The sequence below is a fragment of the Beta vulgaris genome, chromosome 4, assembly GCF_026745355.1.
Source record: "Beta vulgaris subsp. vulgaris cultivar EL10 chromosome 4, EL10.2, whole genome shotgun sequence".
Classification (NCBI taxonomy): domain Eukaryota; kingdom Viridiplantae; phylum Streptophyta; class Magnoliopsida; order Caryophyllales; family Amaranthaceae; genus Beta; species Beta vulgaris.
The window spans coordinates 63,662,297-63,685,415 of record NC_079205.1 but is presented as its reverse complement, the minus strand read 5'-3'; the positions used below and the strand labels follow the sequence as shown (position 1 = coordinate 63,685,415).

Genomic DNA, 23,119 nt, shown 5'->3' with positions numbered 1-23,119 from the left:
TGAGAATTGGTGGCATAACACAAACACCCTATAGTTCTTAAAAGTGTGTAATCAGGAGATTTTTTCATCAACCTTTCAAAAGGGGTTTCCCACTTAATAACAGAGCTAGGAAGCAGATTTATGATATATGTAGCAGCAAGAATACATTTTCCCCAAAATTTATTTGGGAGCCCAGCATGAATCTTCATGGCCCTAGCAGTCTCAGCTAAATGCCTATGCTTCCTTTCAACTCTCCCATTCTGTTGGGGAGTTCTAGGAGCACTTCGTTGGTGAAAAATGCCTTGCTCAGCAAGCATCTTCCCACATTCTCCTTGAACAATTTATGTTCCATTGTCAGTTCTAATGGTTTTGATATTTGCCTTGAAACGATTCTTTACATAGGCAATGAAATTACTCACAACAACCTTTACCTGTTCCTTGTTGTTGATTAAAAAAGTCCAAGTGACCCTAGAATGGTCATCAAGAACAGTGAGAAAGTATCTCCCTCCTATAATGGCTTTGACCCTATAGGGTCCCCATAAATCAATGTGAACCAAATCAAAAATGTTATCAGCAATAGATTTACTGATAGGAAATGGAAGCCTGTGATGCTTAGCCAAACAGCATGTATCACAAAATAATTCATTTAAGCCACTGCAATCACATTGAGGTATATGTTTTAATTTTGACAAAGAAGTATGTCCTAGTCTCTGATGAAACAGCACAATGTTTCCTTTTCTTTTCTTGTTCAAAACTACATTATTACAATCCTTGAAACTACTGACACCTTCATTCTTTTCCCAATTTTCTTCAGACAACTTCAGTTGATATATCCCTCCATATCTTCTTCCTTTTCCTACCACCTCATCATTAGAAGGGTCCTGAAACACACAACTTTCATCAGAGAACATAACCTTCAATTTGTTCTGCTGTATGAGCCTAGCTACAGACAAGAGATTGTGTTTGAACTCAGGTATGTATAATACATTCCTGAGTATGAGTTTAGGGCCCAACTGAATGGAACCTGTTTCTTTCACCTCTCTAAGTGTTCCATCTGGCATCCCAACATGAACACTGTTATCCAATCTCCTTTTTTCAAAGAAAGATTTATCATTATTCACCATGTGTTCTGAAGCACCTGAATCAATAATCCAGGTGTCTCTACCAAGCATCTTATAGTAATATTGAGCACTATTTGAAGAAACAATACCTGCAAAGTTGCTTAGATGAGAGTTGTTTACTGAGCTGCTGCTACCCTTACCTTGCTTGATAGATAAAGCCTTGAGAACTTGCTCAACAAGGTTGTTCACCATGGTGGTGTCTCTCTGATTCCCAAAGTCCAGGGGTTCCTCATGATCCTTGTTGTGTTCACCACTTTCAACATTTGCAGCATAAGACATGCCCCTTTTTCCTTTCTGAACCATGCCCTTAGAACGTTCTGGATATCCATGTAATTTGAAGCATCCCTCCTTAGTGTGACCCTTCATGTTACAGTGATCACAATATGAGTATCCATTTAGCTTAAACAACATCTTTAGTGTGACCTTTTATCTTGCAATGGTCACAAAAGTATTTTCTCATCTTCTCCTCCTTAGTCTCTTTTCTAGGAAAAACTCCCTTTGTGTTCTGAAAGTTCCCTTTACCCTGCTGATTTCCACCAAATACTCATTTGTTGGCAAAAAAAGCACTTGCATCAAACCCAGATTCAATATTCTCTGATATTTCTTTTTGCTTTTCTGCTTGCTGGACAAGTTGAAAAGCTTTGTTTATGGTAGGAATAGGATCCATAGCAAGGATATTACCTCTCAAACCATCATACTTACTGTTGTTTAACCCCATTAGGAAATCAATCAACCTACTTTGTGATTCCCTTTCACGGATTCTTTTGAGATATTTGCACTCACATAAAATTTGCAGAGCTCCACAGCTACATTCTGGAAAACCATCTAAAACATTCAGCTCATCCCAAGCTCTTTTCAACTTTCCATAATACTCAGCCACATTCATCTCATTTTGCATCAATCCTGTAACTTCTTTCTTTTATAGAGTATAACTGAGGAGCACTTGGTTGACCATACCTCTCAACCAAGTCATCCCAAAATCCCTTTGCAGAATCACTTAGGATCAAGACATCAGCAATCTCAGGTGTTACAGAAGCGAACAGCCAGCACCTGAGCATGTAGTCATTTCTCGTCCATTTACTGTAATCTTCAGAGCTAACATGTGGTTTTGTGATGCTTCCATCAACAAAACCTAGTTTGTTTTTAGCTCCTAGTGCCATTCTAACACTTCTGCTCCAAGGAAGGTAATTATCGCCATTGAAGATGATGTTTGAAATAGGGTTGATAGAATTATCTGAGTTTCCAAGATAGTAGGGATAGAATATGGGATGATTTGTTGTTTTTCACTCATGTTGAAAAGATCTCTTAGCTCAAGGCTAACGTCTAGAGTGTTTCCTTCTATTTCCAGCTTTAAAGAAAGAACAAGAGAATTTTAAGGAAGATAAAAGAAGAAGAAGATTTTTATGTTTTCTGGATCAGCACCTAGTGTGCTCTGATACCATGAAGAAATTTGCTCTTGGTTCACACCAAAGGAAGCTCAAATTCTAGGCTCTCAAAGACCTAGTATCATAACTTTGTAATATATATACTAGGAAGAAAACAATCAGATGGTGACAGCACACCATAATACAAAGGACAAAATACATGATCACATAGGACAAAATAACGAGCAAAAAAGCTACTGGCTAGTTAACAAAACTGCCATCCACTACCATACTAACTGCAATGACTGCTAAGATAACAGAAATAAATATTCCTAATCTTAATTAATCACCCATGGTTCTATAGGCCGTCACTTGCGGAACTTGAGCCTTTCGTTACCCTTCTTTATTACTACACAATATACTTTTCTCTCAAATCAACAAGCATAATAATACTTTCATTGCTTTACTTTAACACCTTTTATTAGGTGACATTCATGGATATTAGACTATTAGCTATTTTTTTAACGTGATTTAAAAACGAATAGGAAATAATGTTGGATTATAAATAGTGAACATGATGCAAGCATGCAACCCTTTCAATTTTTATTTAATTAAAATGGGTCTAAATAACAAGCATATAATAATTTTTTTACTCAATTTTTTTTGAAAACTAGGTTTAGTCTTATTCCTTAAATAATCTACTTAGTTCATGTAATTCATGTACAATAAAAAAATTTAGAAATTGCATAATATAGGTTTTGATCCCATGACCTCAAGTTCATGAACTAAAGTTTTAACCACTAAACCAAGTTGTATTTAGTGCTATCATATCAAAGTACAATATTAATAAATGAAAATTTTCTTATCCAAGGCATATCCCGAGCCTAATAACTAGTTGTAATTATAACATGAGCAAACTACTAACTACTCTCTCTTCCACCTAGTTATGAGTTGCTTACCTACTAATCTAAACAACTATAACGAAATTAGTTTAGGCTATGTTCAGTTCACCTTATTTTTGCTTATTTCAGATCTAATCAGATCAGATCAGATCAGATCAGATCAGATCAGAAAAATAAGTTCAGATCAGATCAGATCAGAAAAAATAAGTTCAGATCAGATCAGATCAGATCAGATCAGCGATCAGATCAGATCAGACAGATCAGATCAGATCAGTTCAGATCATATCATGCTTATATTTAAAAACTTATTATTATTAAATATCTTTCACTACATATTAATAAAAATTATAATAATTGAATATTAATAAAGTACTCATTGAGACGAATCAAACAAGACCCACATGACTATATTTTTTCTTATATATTAAGAAAAATCTAAAAGATTATCTCTAATTGTGAATAGTGTCAAGATTCTAAGTGACAAAGATAAAAAAATACAAAGGGGGTATTATTATTTACTAGTACATTTGTTCAAAAGAATTATTTTTTGTTGTTGTTGTACTTATTAATTATTAATATTGGTAATTATTATTAATCTTGTTGTTACCATTATAAATGTCATTGTATTATTATATTAAGTTATTTTGTTGTTTAAATAATAGAAAATTAAAAGCCACATGTTAAGAACATAAGATTGACGCAAAAATAAGAAATATATAAAATATGATATCTCAAATTCATGACAACGAAACTACTAATTTCGGATTACATTTCAAAATAAGCTAAGTGTGAATACAAATTATAAATTTAGATTCGGTATACCTCTTCTTACCGAATTCCAAATCTCTCTAGCTATTTGAAGTTGCACGATATTTATTATTTTTTTTGCTCAAGTCATAGTTGTTTGTATATCTTGTTCTATTTTATATGGAAAAAAAAGAGTTCAGTTTGCCGACTTCTCAAGTGTGAAACTTTTTTTTAAGGGAAAGTGTGAAACATTGTATAAGTGTGTTTATAAAATAATGACTTGAGTTATATAATTATTTTTAGTAATAATAATAATTATGATTATTATAATTATTGTTTGTTCTTATAATAATGATAATAATAATAATTATTATTAATAATAAAAGTTGTATAAAAGTTGTAATAGAAATAAAATGATAATAATAGTAACACTATAAAGAAGATCTTATAATGTATTGCATAATAATGATTTACAAAGTAATAATATAATAGTAATAATATATTTTATAAAAGATAAGATCTTGTTGAAAAAATAAGTTCAGATCAGATCAGATCAGATCAGATCAGATCAGAAAAAATAAGTTCAGATCAGATCAGATCAGATCAGAAAAAATAAGTTCAGATCAGATCATATCAGATCAGATCAGATAAGTTCAGATCAGAAAATTTCAGGTGAACTGAACATAGCCTTAGTCTTACAAACCTAAACAACAACTTCTCAAAATAGTTGGAGCGTTAACTTCACGACCATCAAACCTCAAGTAAGAAAACAAATTTGACCTCCCAAAATCAAAAAAAGGAAACACAAAAAAAAAGACCTAAAATTCTTCACTTTCTTTAGTGCCAAAAATTCCCCAAAAAAAAAATAACCACTTTCGTTTTCTCCCAAAATTCAAACAACCAAAACAGGTTCAAAAAACTCAAAAATGGCGATCGCCGCCATAGCATTTTCTCTCTCCTCTCCTTCTTTCCCTCTAACTTCAACTCAACCTCAACTTTCACAACAATCATCGTTCTCTCTCTCATCTTCCTCATCCTTTAACCCTAACTTCAACACCAAACCTTTCACTCCTTTTTCTCTCTCCTCAAACCTCAATTCTCGCTCTCCTTCTCTCATTCGCCGACACTTCCTCTCCGATTCTCCGGCGCAAATTCCGTCGGAAATTTCTCCGGCGGTGAAAACATCTCCGGCGAAGGAAACTTCTCCGACGGCGGAAACTTCGGAGGTGGCGATGGAGGCGGTGGAGGTAGACGTGATGATGATCATGATGATGATGAAAATGGCGAGAATAAGAATAAGAAGGATGTGTTTATGGTGTTATCGGAAATCGGAAGATCGTTGGAAACTTTGCCGAAAGATATGGTGAGTGCGATCGAAGAAGGTAAGATTCCTGTGGATGTTGTGAGGAGTATTTAGAGCTTGAGAAATCGCCGTTTTTGCGATGGTTGCTTCAGTTGAGGGTTTAAGGAACGATTATTAGCTGATGATCTGTTTTTGGCTAAAGTTGGTATGGAATTGGCGTGGTATCTTCACTAGGTGTGTTTGTCTTCTTCATATGTTCAAACAATAATTTCGATTAACGCGTGAGTATGTCATAGTGGTTTTAATGGTTATTGTTAGCTGTTAGGGCTGCATATATCGAAACAGTGTAATTTTAGCTACGAGGTGGAGATGTTCTGTTTTTTTAAAGTAAAGTAAAAGGTTATGGTTTAAGAGTTATTGATGACGTTGTGTTAATTTCTGTGGATTTTTTAGTGTAAGTACATTATATGACATTGTTGGGATGAATGGTTGAGGATGGTCATTGGAGGATGATTTAGGAGCAGTGTAACATAATTCGCTTTTTTCAGTTCGCGTTCGTCCAAAATGGGCAAAAAATAGGCCAAACACGACCATAATTGGTTTTTACAGATCGTACTTCGCGGGGGAGATCAGGGAATTATGTTACACTGATTAGGAGCATGGTTTATATGTAATGTTGTGTTTTGGTGCAAGTTATTTTTTCTGGTTTTCTTCCCTGAAAGTTGGAATTGTTTTTCTGTAAATATTGGGGAATAGGTTTCATTTAGAGTATTGTGATATATGCTTTTTTGAGTGTGGAATTATACTTTTTAGAGTGTGATAATATACTACTTTGGGAATATGCTTTTTTTAGTGTGTGAAATGGAGAATTTTTTTTATTTATTTTTGTGAGCATGGAGGTGCTATAGGTATCTTCTATCTTGCTATAGTAGGAAAAAGATCAAGCATGCTTTTTGGGTGAATTATGTGGATGAGTATTTTTCAGAACTGTCTCGGAGGCGTAAATGAGAAAGCGTCTCCAATGCTTATGTCATTAGGGGGGATCACTTTAGAGCAGAGAGTGGCATGAGTTATAGTGGGTGAGTCATTACTCATCCTTGGAATGTCTGGTGATAGTAGATGACATTTACATTATTGCAATTTGCAAAGTGGGAGAAGTGATATCAATTATCATGTGTTGCACATTAGGGAATCCTAGTTGTTCGTTGATTGTCAATTGGATCCGAGTCCAACCATGATCTGCTCATTTGTGCACTAAAACAGAGGAAACGTGATGCTTCATCTGATTGGTCGACATATATTACTACAGAAGAAGCTTTTGATATTAGAGTTAAGGCTTTGTGGCTGCGTATATGTGGAGCATGGTTTCCATGTTGAGTGTTTAGTGTGAATTTGAGATCAATCAGAGATTGTTTTCTTATGGTAAAGCAATAATGTGGACTTTGGTGATGGACAAGTGTGACTTGACTTTTGGTCTTAGTTTCACACTACAAGGCTATGTTCTCCTCACTTTAATTTCAGTTATTTTAGAAAATATTTTCAAATAAGTCAAGTTTAGGGCCAATAAGGTCAGCTTATTCAAGTTCAAAGCCAGAAAGGGCTATCCAGATTTTATTCACAACTACATTAAGCACATAAGTTAAGTTTACGGACAACAAGTTCAGATTGGTTAAGATAGTTTTGAAGGTGACAATCAGGGAAATAATGCACCCTTAATAATGAGTTTAGAGTCTTTGTTGGATTCATCTAATGGGACAACAGTAGAGCATCGTTTGGTTACGCACGCAATGCCTTGTAATGGACCTAAATTGTTTGTATAATAGTGACAAATTAACTACCATTGAGCAGTAATATTTGTGGATAGAACTTTGTGAATTGGTAGCTTCCCTTGATGGTCTTGAGTACTCCAGCTGTCATAATGAGAAGCCATAGTTGTCTTTTATGGTCAAAACTTATGAGCTCCTACTATTAGAGGCTTTCACTTTTTCATAGCAAACACTCTACAATGATGTTTGAAGCAATTATTTTTACCTATGACAATTCAGCAAAATCTATTATTGTTCTGTTCTTTGGGTTTTTTTTAACCTTATGATGCACAATTGATGTAATGAATCAATCCGTGAGGCCTATTTAGCTTTTATGTGGATGGTCTAATTGGTTCATGAATCTTCTGTGATTGTTTTATGATTTATAGCATAATTTAGCTTAAGGATTACTAACTAATGAGGTCATGCCTTTTTTAGATGCTTTTCCTCTGGCTGCCAATTCTTTCTTGTTGCACATGACATTACCTCTAAATCTTCTTCCTTGAAATGCTTTGCTTTGTGTCCCTTGTAAATTACTATGACGTGACATATTTGAACTGTCAATAGTTATTGCTGATAGACATGATCTTTAATGATTTCCTTGTGGTTTAGACTGCTGCAGAATATGAAAAGAGAAGGGAGAATTTCTTCAACGAATTGGAAGTTGTTTTTGCAGATGTGGTATGTAATTGTGCAATACGATATTTTTGGTTGCCTTTATGTTTGCTTTACCATTTATTCACAATGAAATGGCTATGCCTTCAAATGTATGCATCTACATGGTTGATGGTTGTATTGTGTAAGGGTACATTTGGTTGCTGGACCTTAATGATTTAATATTACTACTATGTAACTTACTCATTTCTATTGTTTCTTAGTTGCTTCTTTAGTCGTCTCAAGTAAACTTCCTGATGGTATGTTTAGGAAATAAAACTTGTTTTTGAGATGCCTAGCCTTCTTTCTTGTATGAGTTGTATCCGTAGACGAAATTGCAAAATTCTGCCTAAGGAAAAGATCTGATTAATTATCTCCGACCAGTAAAGCAGGTATGGTACTCTATGGTCCATTTTGATTTATACATTGGAGTAAACTACGGGAATAACATAGTATTACCAGGTCGTAATGAGATCTCATGTTGTACCACTTGTCAACTATAAAAGTATAATGTGGTTAGGTAATTTTTATAGTATTTTAGATGTCTCGAAAAATGTCACATCTATAAAACCAGGAATGGCTTATGATCTGAATTTTTCAATGTCACTAGTTCAATTTAGGCCAGGGGAGTGTAAATATAACACAAAAATTATAAAGTGTAAATCATCTCGTATCCTTAATCCACTATATGACAACTACTTCAGTCTAGCTAGGCTTGTTTATGGATGGCCTTTTTCCACCCAATGTAAAGTGTTGGGCCAAGGCTTGGCTTGTCGTTAGGGTATATGATCAAATGCCAGATGAGAATTCTCAGCTCTTTGGCAAATTGCAGTTACCTAACTGCATGCTCATGGACTCATATATATATGAGTTATGACATTGCATTCTACAGGATTCTTGGTATATTCTAATAGTTTAACTGCTTCTGTGAAAAGGTTATGGCCGTCATTGCAGATTTCATGCTGGTTTATCTTCCTGCCCCAACTTTTGCTCTCCGACAACCTCTTGCATTAAATGCTGGACCTATTTCGAAGTTCTTCCACAATTGTCCTGACAATGCTTTCCAGGTCTTTAACTTAGGGAACTCAGTTTTTGATTTAGTACTTACCGTGTTTCAGATTTGATGCATGCTTTATTTATAAGATCTCTAATGTCTCATATTATGCTTCTGTTTCCAGATTGCTCTTGGTGGCGCTTCTTATTCATTGATGCAGAGGATAGGGGCCATTGTGGTAAGCGCAGTGGTTTTGGTTTCATGGAAAGTCTAATCTTAGTTTAACTTTCCAAGCACTGGGTTATGTAGAAAACGGTGTGTCTTTTGGAACTGTATTTGAAACACTTTGATGTATGTCTTAATACAGCGGAATGGGTCGAAGCTTTTTGCTGTTGGTACTGCATCCTCTTTGGTATGTTATTGATCTTTTCTGCTTATTTCGATAAACCTAGGAAATTCTCTAACTTGCAAAAAATTGCTTGATTTTCAAGATTGAACAATTTATTTATTTATTTAAATGTAAGAAAATGAATCATTGGTAACGTGAGATCATTTACACGTATATAAGAGCTTCACCATCTTCATAGGAAGTACGGAATGGGACTTGGGCTATTTTTAAGCTTCTGTGGCACCTTTGGAACTTCTATATTACCTTTTCAGTTTGAATATTAGACTGCTATTTCCATCATTCTTGACTTGAATGCACGATTCTTTGTAAAGCATGTTGCTGTAGTATTTTCTAAGATGAATGATGATCCAGGTTCTCTTCATCTCTTGTAAACCCTCTCCACCGTCCCCAGCATGTTATTGATCGGGATAGGGAAACATGGTGGTGGTTTTTATTATCTGAAGAGATCATTGAATGTTAGAACTTAGAAGTTACAACAATGACATTTTTCATTTTTGCAGGTTGGTACATCCATAACTAACGCTGTAATTAACGCACGCAAAGCTGTTGATAAGTCAGCAGCTGATGAAGTAGAGACTGTTCCTATACTATCCACCAGTGTGGCTTATGGTGTGTATATGGCAATTTCAAGCAACCTTAGGTATGTCCAAGAATAATTCTAGAACATTTATTTTTGTGCTTGTTTACATATCCCAGTTCCGCTGTGAATGTTTTTTTTACTGTTATTGATTATGCCTCCCTATTGAATTGTCTATTCTATATTCTGATGCTATGAATTGGTGCCATGACAATTTTGGGATTTGCTCTCATGTGTAATATGTTGGTGAGTAGCTCTAGTAAGGTTGGGAAGTAGCTGGTATCTTAATACAACCTATATATGTGCGTCCAAAGGTTAAGCCTAGATCTACTTAGTGAGGTAGCAAGCCTAATCTATCTCTCTCCCTTTCATCGCTCTGAACTCATCAAGTGCTAGTGGCCTAGTCTGCCTGCCTGCTTAGCTTATCTCTTCTATTTCTCATTTGTAAGGCCCTTCCCGTCCCTGGCCCTATCGAACCAGTCACTTCCGAATGAATAAGAGTTCTCTTTCTCGATCGAAAGAACCAACATCGAATGGCCAAGCTAAGAAGAATCGAATCATTGCCCGAAAGAAAGTTTTTAATGCAAGCACTCAGTGAACTACCTTAGTTAAGCGTTGGCTTTTTTTTTCTTAGATGGAGAGAATCCGCAAATAGGAATAAGAGCATGGGGGTTCACTTAAAGAGATCTATGAGGGGAGAATTCCCCATACAGATAGAAGCGCCTATCAAAAAGATACTCCGAAGGCTTCGAGATCGAGGTCTCATTAGCCGAAGAAGACCCTGGCCAATCCACGTGGCCTGCTTGACGAACGTCAGCGACGGAGACATCGTAAATTGGTCCGCGGGCATCGCGATAAGTCCTCTGTCCTACTACAGGTGCCGCGACAACCTTTACCAAGTCCGAACGATTGTCGACTACCAGATCCGCTGGTCTGCAATATTCACCCCAGCCCACAAGCACAAATCCTCAACGCAAAAAATAATCTAACATAACGTATCTAGAGTGAAAGGAACTTAAGGATTGTGTATATGAACTCAAAATAAGGAAATAGAGCGAAAGGAGAACGGAGCAAGAGCAAGCGATCAGTTCATTAAGGTCATAATAGTATGTATAAAGTGATTTCAGAACACTGCTCGAAAAAGTCTTTTTTTTATTTATATTAATATAAGAGCATTGAACACTTTAGACTAGGTGTTCATGCAAACACAACAAAGAAAACCAACTAAAGGAGAAGAAGACCATACATTTATACGAACTACTTTGCGTCTATAGATACTTATTAAAATCTGATAGAAAGAGTTAACAAACTCTTCTATTCTAGTCTTACTGGGGACCGGGGGCGCGGTGGGCGGCGGCCACAATGAGGCCCTGTTCTTCTCGGAGGAGGGCCTGTTTCCTCTCTTCCATAGCCCTAATGCTATCCCGGAGCCGTTGCTTGCGTATATTCGACTCCTCTGGATCGATGGCAGGCAGGTGCTCCCAGAACAGACCCAGCATTTCCTCATATTGGAGCTTCCGGGTTTCTACCCAACGGATTTCTTGCTGAATTGTTGCTAGCCTTTCTGAGGTAGGGATATCTATTTTTTTACTTACAGTTTTCTTCTACGCTCTCTTTGCTTTGTGTTGTATGTAAAAATATAGACTGAAATAAGCTTTTATTTATAGGTCTTTGAAGTCGCTTAACTATTTAAAATTCAGTTTTCGGGGCGCTATCTCATGAATTCTTTTGTCTCAATACGCCTATTCCACCTCTCCTATCTTTTCTTGACACATAGTAGATTGTCTTCTCGGTTAACAAGCCATGATTCCCATGCCTTGCACACTAGCATGTAAAATGCCCTTGTGCTGTAAATCAATTTCGTGAAGGAATATATATGGTTCCATGATTGAATGAAAAGAAGCGACGAGTTTCTATTCCATCATATTGGACGCTTCAAGTTTCTAGATAAATCCAATAATTCTTCTTGATTCTCTAACTTTCCTTATATATGGCTTCTAGCTCGGCTGATCACGTTCATCTTGAGGAATAGGCCACTTACATAATCCTTAACCAACTTAAAGGGTGGTATTGCTGACATCGCCGGTATGACCATCCCTATTTTCCTCATAATTCACGTAACTCACTTGAGAGACGGGTTTTTGCATCACAACTCCATCTTTATGTCACCCGAGATTGTGATTATCCCGTGCGGGGTTGCCATCTTCATGTTCATTTGAATTATGATGAAGCCATGGACGTCCAAACAACAACATGAAAGGAGATTCACATTCTATTACCATGAACTTCACCTGTGGTATAACTCATCTGTTTTTAGAATAATGGCCGTAGATTCGATAATTTCCCGTACTATCTTATCGTAAGCTGTTAATTGTTATGGTTCCAATGGGAGTATCCTCTTTGGAATATGAATACCCAAGTCACTTAAGGGTATTAAGAGGATAAGACATTAATGAAGGCCCCATTATCAACCAACACCCCTTTAATGATTGACTCCATGGTCAACATCAATGTAAAGGGTGCTCTTATGCATCGAATTATTAAGGGAGATCTTTGTTAGTGAACGTTATGGCATGAACAAGTTCAAAATGTTGTGTATTGAAAAGGAGCACAATAAATATCTCCATATGCAATTAGTTGGTCTATTGTCATTTGAACATTACAGAGTTGGACATGAGTTCTGAGGATGAACCACCTCATATTGGAGCTTCTGAGGTGGAATAGGCGTATTCAGACGGAAGAATACATGAGATGGCGCCCGGAAAACTGAATTTTAAATAATTAAGCGACTTGAAAGACCTGTAAATAAAAGCTTATTTCAGTCTATATTTTACATACAACACAAAACAAAGAGAGACGTAGAAGAAAAATTGTAAGTAAAAAAAAAATGGATATCCCTACCTCAGAAAGGCTAGCAACAATTCAGCAAGAAATCCGTTGGGTAGAAACCCGGAAGCTCCAATATGAGGAAATGCTGGGTCTGTTCTGGGAGCACCTGCCTGCCATCGATCCAGAGGAGTCGGGTGTGAGCAAGCAACGGCTCCGGGATTGCATTAGGGCTATGAAAGAGAGGAAATATACCCTTCTTTGAGAAGAACAGGGCCTCATTGTGGCCGCCGCCCACCGCGCCCCCGGTCCCCAGTAAGACTAGAATAGAAGAGTCCGTCGACTCTTTCTATCAGATTGAAATAAGTGTCTGTAGACGCAAAGTAGTTTGTTTTAATGTATGGTCTTCTTCTCCTTTGTTTGGTTTTCTTTGTTGTGTTTGCATGAACACCTAGTCTAAAGTGTTCAATGCTCTTATATTAATATAAATAAAAAAAAGACTTTTTCGAGCAGTGTTCTAAAATCACTTTATATATATATTACAACGTTAATGAACTGGTCGCTTGCTCTTGTTGCATTCTCCTTCACTTTAGATGTTCCTTATTTTGAGTTCAAAAACTAATGTACTTGGCCATATCTCCCCTCCCCCCCCCCAATAGAAGATTCTGTTGACTCTTTCTATCAGATTTAATTAATTTAATTAAGTGTCTGTAGACGCAAAGTAGTTTGTTTTAATGTATGGTCTTCTTCTCCTTTGTTTGGTTTTCTTTGTTGTGTTTGCATGAACACCTAGTCTAAAGTGTTCAATGCTCTTATATTAATATAAATAAAAAAAAGACTTTTTCGAGCAGTGTTCTGAAATCACTTTATATATAATATTACAACGTTAATGAACTGGTCGCTTGCTCTTGTTGGCCATATCTCCCCTCTCCCCCCCCCCCTTCTCCCCTTCTCTCTCATAGATAATCAAGGACCTCTAATAGGTTGTTTTAGCTAGTTTCTTGTCAGGACAAAATTGTATTGGTCAGACCGTTAAGTTTTACCTTTTTCTGAACTTCTTTTGGTGAGACTGCCAAGTTTTTACCCTTTTTTTAAACTTTTTAGTACTTTATGTAACTACTCTTTAGTCTTTACATAAATAATATCCTCTTTACCTATATTTTGCAACTTTTATTGCTTTTGCTAATGGAGATTGTCTTTTACAAGAATTTACCCCTTCTCATAGGGCAGCTAAGTCACAATATATCCTACTGCCCCCTTCTGGTTCATTTCCACAACCTGGGATGCGGAAGGCCAGTGGTACTGCACTATACCTACTAGTACTAGGCCAACCACACTTTCCAGAATTGCAGTAAATATTCTAGAGATGCATAAACCTTTACTAGTTACTGGGCCATACCATTTTTTGGTCTTTATGAGTTAATATGTCATTCTCATTGCTGTATTATTAACGTAATGATAATGTTGGCGCCGTAGAATTATCTTGTGAAATTTTACCTGAGCTGTTACTGATATATTTTTTTCTAAACGCAGATACCAAATTGTGGCTGGTATTATTGAACAACGATTACTAGAACCCATGTTTCACAAGCAGAAACTCTTGTTAAGTGCTTTTTGCTTTGCTGTAAGAACCGGCAACACATTCGTGGGTTCATTACTGTGAGTATTTTCAATGCCTTCATGATTCTCTCCCCTCTTCCTTCACATCCCTACCCTGTATCTTGCCTCTTTCGGCTGCCTCATTTTCTGCCATGTTTACTGTATCTTTTAGGTGGGTTGACTATGCACGATGGATCGGAATTCAAAAGGCTCATGGTGAAGAACATGCTTAGGGAGTAGATTCACGTTGATTTGCCATCACACAAAACGTAGGTCAAATGATTAGTCATACAGGAGGTTTGTGCCTCATGTTACCAAGTTCTGTTTTTTACGCCGTGTTAAAGTGAACGGAAAATTCAGTTGCAAACATTGGTATATGCCTTCTTATGCTATTTTTGTACGTATATTTTTTCCCCAATGATGTCTTGAAAGTGAGGTGTTTGGAAGACGGAATATTTATAAAAATGGGAGTATGGAAATTGCTGAACTATTTGGGGCTTTACAAAGATTTTTATCAGGATTTGAAGTTGTCTCTTTGGTTTCAATTTTAATCAATCCATTGTGCGTTTGGTTGGAGTGAGCATTTTCTCCTCTTTTAGAAATTTTGACTGTTAATCTTTTTTTTTTATTCAGTAATTTACTGGCCCAAACAGGCTCAGTCCTCATGAGTTGGGGTAAGAAGGGGATCTCAATCCATAAAGAAACTTCTAGAAACTAGAAAATTTTGACTGTTAATCCATATGGAATAATGTATGCAAATGTTTAGATGAAATCAATGATATAATGTTTATAATTCTTGTGTAACATAATATAAAAAATATTAGGGGTTCAAAGAAATTCTATAAATATGCGCGCATTATAAAAAGTATTGGAGTATATATTGATTTTGATATCATCTTTTACTATTTCAAACTATTATGTGTACTCCACTCTATATTATTAAAAATATTGGAAAGTTGCCTCCAAAAAAGACAAATTGTGAAAATATTTATAAGCACATAACTATTTTCTATCTCATATAAAATTATTACTCATGGCCAAAGTTTAGCCTAGTATTCTTGGGTAACAAGTGAAAAAGTGATACCATGCAAATATTCCTTTACGATTTATAGCAAGTATTATACGTAATCATTAAAATTTTGTAGTAAAACCCTTCCATTTTTCCAAGATTGCTTTGTGTTCTTTTCAAGGAATCTTATAACCATGAGTTGTTTAAGTTTAACCTTTTCAATCATTAAAATCTATGTTGATTTTGGATACAATGTTTTGTATGGTTGAATTGTCCAATAATACAATATACTCTAAAATTCCAAGCAACTCAGTGAGGTTAAACAATTCTTGTTAGGTTTTACATTTACAACAACAAATAAAACAATTATATAAGACAATAACATGTGTTACTTCATACTTGCACTTTGTGCAAATGGTATACATCATACATGTAAGGTAAAATACATCCTATGTTGGTCCATATTTCATCAACATCAATATTATAGATTACACAACTGCTCACCTACAATTTAGTGGCATGAATACTATATATTCCACCCATTTATACGAAGGAATCTCTGATCTAGATATGTGACATGAAATCAGGCGTCTTTGGTAAACTAAAAACACTTTGTAGATGTGAAGTATCAAGTACCAAGATTAGGACCGTCAAACGACTGCGTCTTTCTTAGATTCCAATGCAGGCCTTCATGAATACTGCGCAAGAAATCGCTGGTGGAATCAACTTGGCATGCAGTTGGCACAGGCCAAGGAGCCATGCTGCATATAAGTGCATCACCAGGAGCCAACTGTTTTCTATCTTTGCCATCAAATGACGCCCATGCAGGGCTTCTGCTGTTGAATGGTACTTGCACTCTCAATGTCACGTGCTCTGGCAATATCAAAGGCCGAAAGGACAGAGAGTGGGGACAGATTGGTGTGAATAAAATTCCAGGAACCTGTTAAAAGAATCTTAGTAAGAAAACTATGCATTGTTGCCATCTTAAGTATCAACAACTTCATTCAGCATATTGATGGCTTTCTACCATCAGTACATGTAATTTTATATAAATAAATCATTAATCACAAGTAGGAAAGAGTGTGAGCCTGTGATGGAAGAGTAAGAGAGTGAAGAAGAGAGAGACAGAGAGAATGTGGGACCAGTGCGCTTCTCAGTCCGAGAACAAAAACAACTAGTTTTGTAACATCAGCTCAAATGTATACCACTTACCTGCACCCATTTGCCTTTTCTGGATCGTATTTCTTAGGAGTAACGAATTAGGTAAAACTAGGAGGAACGTTGGAGAAAGAAATGATTGCTGGTCAGTTACTAAGCCACAAGCTAAAAGCAGATCTTACTTTAGAATGCTCCTCAAGCTCAAAAGTATGAGTTCCTAATGGTGCTGATTCTCAAAAGTACCAACGGAATAACATTCCCTTTCTGATCTAAATTAATTTTGACTACATTTCTATTTTAGGTCATCCCAGAAAAAGAGGCCACTCTCAAAATTGAGTAACTCAAATTTTGCACTTACCCTTAACTAAGAGTTCTGAAGAAAGACAAGATTAATGTGGAGATGTAAAAACTACAATAGTGAAAAATTAAGATATTTTAACTCAATTTCTAAAACAAAGACTCCAAATCAAATGTATTACTCGGATGATATATATAGGCTGCAGCCAGTAGGCATATCAGTATAATGAGCAAAACACATGCACACAGAAACAAGAGAGTGAAGAAGCTTTAGCTGTTGGACACACCTGTGGATGGACCATTGATCCTCCAGCTGCCAATGAGTATGCAGTGCTTCCAGAAGTGGTGGATAAAATTAAACCATCTCCTTGAACACATGTCACAAAGGTGTTGTCACAGTAGCATTCTAGATTTGTGAGATATGACGATATCCCTCGATCAATAGTGACTTATTTAGAACGAGAATTGGCTCCTCCGTATCATATTCATGTTTTGCCGACTCCCTAATTACATGGCACTGCAACCTGTGTCGTAATGTGATACTGATGGGCCCTGAAGCACCGAATCGAGTGATTCCTTATATTGCTCACTATCTAAGGGGAATTAAGGAACAACTCTGATAGTATCAAGGTAAAGTAAAAATATCACTTCAACATTCTAGCATGAAGCAGTTAGTATCACTATATTCATTCGGAATAACTTTGAGAGGAGAGGTTAAGGTAAACCTATTTTACTTGGACTCAAGTACTCGTATTGGACACGGGTACAAATGCCCAACTATGTTATTTTATAAAAACAGTTCATGATTTTAGCCCAAAGTGAAGTATTGAAGTGTCCATGCCCTTTTGGATTGTTGAGACACGGGTACTTGAGGTAAAGTGAAAAGTCTGAAATCTGAATAACATAGAGGTAAATTTGGCAAAAACACTTCAAATGCGTTGTTAGTTTCTTAAGATGACTTGGTTCAAACCCAAAAAATAATGCTCTTTAGACTCGTATCTAGAACTGAGAGCAACTTGGAAATCACAAAGGATACAAAATGGAGTCATGAAGCCCAGGGATCCCATAGAATATGGAACTACAGGAGGAACTGGTCCTTTGAACAACGAAGCAGCCTGCATCAAGAAGCAGGCATTAGTCTCAGGAGGCACAAAAACAGTAACATAAAACGATAATTAGCTGCTACTCTGCTAGCACCAATCTCATCTCCTCAAAGATATATTTGCTGCATACTGAGAATGAAACTTCTTAAGCAATATGGAATGCCCAAAAACTTGAGTGGATCCTGTCAAAGGCCAGGTTAAAATGTTTACAATCTTAACATAACTAAGCCAAAACTAAGGACGCTAATTCTAAAATGGCAGTTTCCAATTTTCCCCTCAAAAAAATAGAAATTCTAAAATGGCAGTGAAGATCATTTCTCAAAAATGGATAGTACTACAAAATGAATAATTGATATATTAAACTGGTCAAAGTCATTAAAACTCTTTGATGCAAACGTTTCATTAGTTGGTAGTCATGAATTCAACTAACAAATTTTACATGGTTAGATAATAATAGTTAAAAATTTCAAGAAGAAATATATTGACTTTAAAGTTTAGACAACTGTGGCAGGTATGAACAAGGGAACAAATGTAAAGCATCCAAAGTCTGTTAAGTGACAACTTACTGTATAAGTTTATCCATCAGGAATTTTCCTCATGTATCTAACATCCACTTGTCCTTTATAATCTAATTCTAAAATGAATACGAAAAGGAACAATAAACATACCCAAAGTACAGTTCCATCTCCACAAGAGTCACGACCAGATCAACTTTTGTATGTAAGAGCAAGACCTCCTCGTCTGTCAATGAGCAAAATATGAGAGAGAGCAGAAGAAAGTAAATATGGACAATTTGGGGTAAACTGCGTTCATATAACCAACACAGGCCAAACGAATAACGTGGCTGCTACACGTTCCTTTAAAAGTTTCTTATAAAGTACATAGAAGTAACAAGTGCTGTTGGGTATGGTATTACTATTATCGCCTTGCGAGCTTCAAAAGCTACTGAAAGTAAAACCTTGATGTTTGAATCTTACCATCCTTCCATGTCTGAACAAAGTTGAAGGAAGATGATTCGTCTAAGAGTTCAGATCGAACTCGTGGTTCCACATATATGTCTAACTTCTTCTGCTCTTTCAACCATCTGCAAGTTATTGTACACACCTGATGTTACTTGAACCTAGAGTAGCTATTCAGATTAAAGGCATCGCCAAGTTGATCGAAGGCTTCAGATTGGATGCAGGCATTAATTAAAAAAAAGACTACTTCAAGGTATAAATAAATTAGTGGCACTTTATAAGTTAGAACTAGTATTTGGGCCCGGGCGTTGCCCCGGGTTAATATTGTTTTCCGAATTTGATATCATTTTTTTCCATTCCTATTAAAATATATTAAGGAAGACTCAACATTTAAAAGGTACATATATAATAATGTGGACACTTAAAACATGATTAAAAGTTGGTTGAGATGGTAATTATGTCATGTATACTATCAAGAGGTCATGGGTTCAAATCCTGTTGCAAGCTAATTTTACTTTTGTTAATTGACATGACTTGTGCACACATTGGACAATTCTAGTGTAGTGACAGAGGTGCCACGTGGCGTGTATACATTGTCATGCACGCCTTTTAATATATTTGTGTATAGTTGTATAGATTGTGTACCTGACAAGTTCAGAGCATAGAAGACGAACAGAAGTCGAATTTGGCTTGGACAAAACAAGAACAGTCTTGGGATCAGTCTCCCACTTGAGAAATATCTGTAAGCATGGAACAACACATCATTCGATTGAGATTTGAGACACAGAGGGGTAAAAAATAGAGGAACAGAATCCCAAAACTAAGTTTTGTAGCTACTAGATAATCTAATACCGAGTATTTGGCATGGAACAACTGATTATTCAAGCATACAAGAAAAGAGAATTCCAAAAAAGTCCCCACAGACCAAAGCTATCAGAGACATGATTGCATGGAATTTTACCATTCAAAGTTAAGTGCACACATACAACAAAGTAGAAAATTGTAGAAGCACAAATACAGCAAGTCCAGTGAAGTCTATAACTAAAACCACGACTTACAGAAAAGAATGCTAAGGCTCAGTCAATCCAAAGTCCAGGAATTGTAATCAATCTTAATCAAGTATTAGTAAGAATTAACTCTCTAGTCTGTGATTATCTAGCAAAGATAATATTATATTGACACATTGTTCGGATAGGAGGAAATGGAGGGAAAGGGAAGAAAGGGAAAGGGAAAGGGAGGGAAACAAGTTCCCTTATTTGGATAAGGGATTGGGGGAAGGAAAGGGAGGGAGAGGGAAGCATTCATTTTCCCTCCCTCTTTAATAAACATCGTCCCTCCTATATTAGAAAGATTTGGAAGGAAAATGGAGCTCCATTGCCCCCTCCCTTCCTCCTCTAACCCTCACCTTCCTTTCCCTCCTATATTGCTATCCATACAATGTGTAAAAGTTTGTAAACAACATAATACAGCCAAGATGAATGTGATCCATTATTACAATTATCATGCATAGTCAATATGTATACCTGCTTGCTACTGCGCTCAGTAGTTGTTATGTTTCCTCTGTCAAAAGAGACTACATCATGCTTATATTGATTTCCATTTGCACCTTCACTATTCCATGAGAGTTTGAATGACGCCTGCATCAGGAAAACGAAAAAATATATTAAAAAAGAATTCTGGAGAGGTTACCACCGGCATAGCCATTTAAATGTGAGTCTTGATAAGGAAAGAAATCTAATACTGATAGTCAACCACTTTTAGACGGATATGACAGTTTATTAAGTGAAATACTGGTCTTTCTAAATAAGATCAATTCTATTAAACTAGAAACGGCCAACCAGATCACAACTCAAAGATGGAGTCAGCTGAAAAACTACCTTCTTCACTATCTTTTTGTTCACAGACTCAGAATCTGATGTTGGTTCCCCATCCCGGAGAACTTCATGATTGCAGATTCCATTTGCCCCGCAGCAATGACCATTTTTCCCGTTTGCTGGGACACACGCATCAGGTTGGTCAGCCAAGTCTGCTGTTCTCTTGTTCGGAAGGTCACAAGAATCGTTCCCAGATGATAGCACTGCCATGAAATCAGCAACTTGTCACAACACTTTCTTTACACATCACATGATTGGAGACTAATCACTAGCAGTAATGTTGAGAATCTCTGTAAGGAAAACTAAAGAAAAAGAAAATGCAACTGAACATATCCTATTCCGAGTAGAAATTTTTTATCATACCCACAGAAATCCTCATCTTAGACCTACCAGGCACCAGCATACCTAATGTAATGGTCACAAGCTTGAATGTCTGAAGGTCCATCGAGTCCTTCAACCTAGTCGTTCTAGAAACTTTGAGTTTTCTAGACCTATGTTATTCCTAGCATCTTTATAATATAGAAGTATATTATATACTATATACAGAGAAGTGCAAAGCTTATTCAAGTAGTGAAACTATATGTAATGAATTAATGGACTGGATAAAAAACAATGACCAGGATAAATTAAGAAGCGGTTGCACTTGAAATGACAGGCTGAGAGAGCTTTATATAAGATGATTTTCAGATTTCTTATCAGTTAAGGTATTACTCATAAAATCGGTCTGAGTAAGGGTAGGAATATTAAGGAAGTCTCTGTTATCTGGACTCTAGAGATCACACAGTATATATGTCATATTTATCCGTTTCAGTTTTCCAATCAGTCGCAACCCTCTTTAAAGTCATCATAAGTAACTGAACTGGATAGCTATTATTACGAACAATTCTTAGCTGGACCTGTCTTTCATAACTCAGCTAATATATACAATTGCATATAAAATATCTACTTATGCTCACAGTTGTTCCTAATGCTAGAAAGATCCCTCATGCACATGCTCTGTATAGCTTCCTTCACTGGGAAACAATTCTATGTTTACTTCATTTGGAAAAAAAGAAAAAAGGAGAGACAAGCACAATCTTCTCTTATCTTTAACTTCAGATCTAGAGCTTGCCCAGAAGAAAGAGGTTGGTGGATTACTTGTCTCAAAAATTCATTCCATGTATAGCGAAATTCCACACAACCGCAACAGGGACAAAAATAAGAAGTAAACAATCAAATCGAAAATGTGGTCTGTGTATATAGAAACCTTTGCGTTCCAGTTGCAGGTTCCTTGACTTCTCCAGCTCAAATTTTCGTTTCCATTCAGTTGCCTCGGCTTGAGCTGAAGCCTTTCCTTCTGCAGCACGCCTCAGTGCCTTTGCAACAGCTAAAGCAGCAGATAATAATATAATCATTTATAAGTTATAATATGGTAAAATAGGATTATTTCCATTCAAAGGAGTACCAGGATTGATAAATCTTACTTCTCATAGCTTCAGAAAACTCTACAAGATGATCATCTCCTTGAAGAGGTTGCTGACTAATCTCTTGTACTGCCTTTTCCGAAAATAGGGAAAGTGAATCTGAAGTTCCATTTTCATGAGGTGAACAGGAAACATTTCCATTTTCCTACATGTAGAAACCCATGAATGATTAGTGAGAGCACTTGAGTAATTTAGATCAGGTATTATTTTACTGTCCACAACAGTTCAAAGATGACTCCCAAAGTATTGAGGATAAAAGAATATACTTTCCAAGGCAAGCCATTCAACAAAAGAAAAAGAAATGCTCCAAAAAGAACAGAGCAGAACAAGTACAACAAGCAAGAAGCTCGCAGAGCGGATCAGTGGAAAGCTACAAATACGAGGCTTAATGCACCAGGATTTCGTCTTGGAACTCAGGACATGGATAAAGACAAGAACTTGATAATGAATACGTGCACTTTGAAAATTTAACGTCCTCAGAGAAGCTTTATTTACTCATGGGGCATCGATTAGCATTACCTCTTCTTATTTAAAGGAGGATCCCTCCTAAATACTAACCCTACAAGGTCAGACCCATCCACCTCACCAGAAGTCAGAAGATCATCCTTGAACTCCTAAAGAGCTAGTAGATATCCATCAAGGTTTGGAACTTGGTCTTGATGATGAAAAAATCATACATTTACTAACTTAACCAACTGAATTGCACCAAGATCTAGGATTAAGTTTTTGATGAAAATGCTAATTCGTTTTCTTGCCAACTATAAACCTGCATCAAGAAAATCCTGGTGCTTTTACGTCATGCAGCATGTTGTGAGGACAACATGAAAATGAGAGAACAGTCAGAACACTATATACCAACCCAACCACTAAGGATCAAAATGCAAAGAATCCCCAAAATCAGAAAGTAGACCACAACCTGCTTAAAGTTCTACTAAAGAAGCTGTGTCGATATGATATAACCCAACATAACAGAAAC

The 23,119-nt window shown here is 36.4% G+C and overlaps 1 non-coding gene and 1 pseudogene across 1 annotated transcript; one reads left to right on the top strand and one right to left on the bottom strand.

The window, feature by feature from the left end:
• Positions 1-5,173: 5,173 nt before the first annotated feature.
• On the top strand, positions 5,174-14,800 carry LOC104890022 (hypothetical protein; the record flags this gene model as incomplete). The annotated part of the gene is made up of 9 exons (XR_008968951.1): positions 5,174-5,654; positions 6,316-6,338; positions 7,834-7,902; positions 8,811-8,942; positions 9,054-9,107; positions 9,237-9,281; positions 9,779-9,918; positions 14,215-14,340; positions 14,453-14,800. It is a non-coding gene; the product is annotated as a hypothetical protein (transcript).
• Positions 14,801-15,633: 833 nt separating this feature from the next.
• On the bottom strand, positions 15,634-22,317 carry LOC125496802 (NAD(H) kinase 1-like; annotated as a pseudogene).
• Between the last annotated feature and the right edge of the window lie 802 nt (positions 22,318-23,119).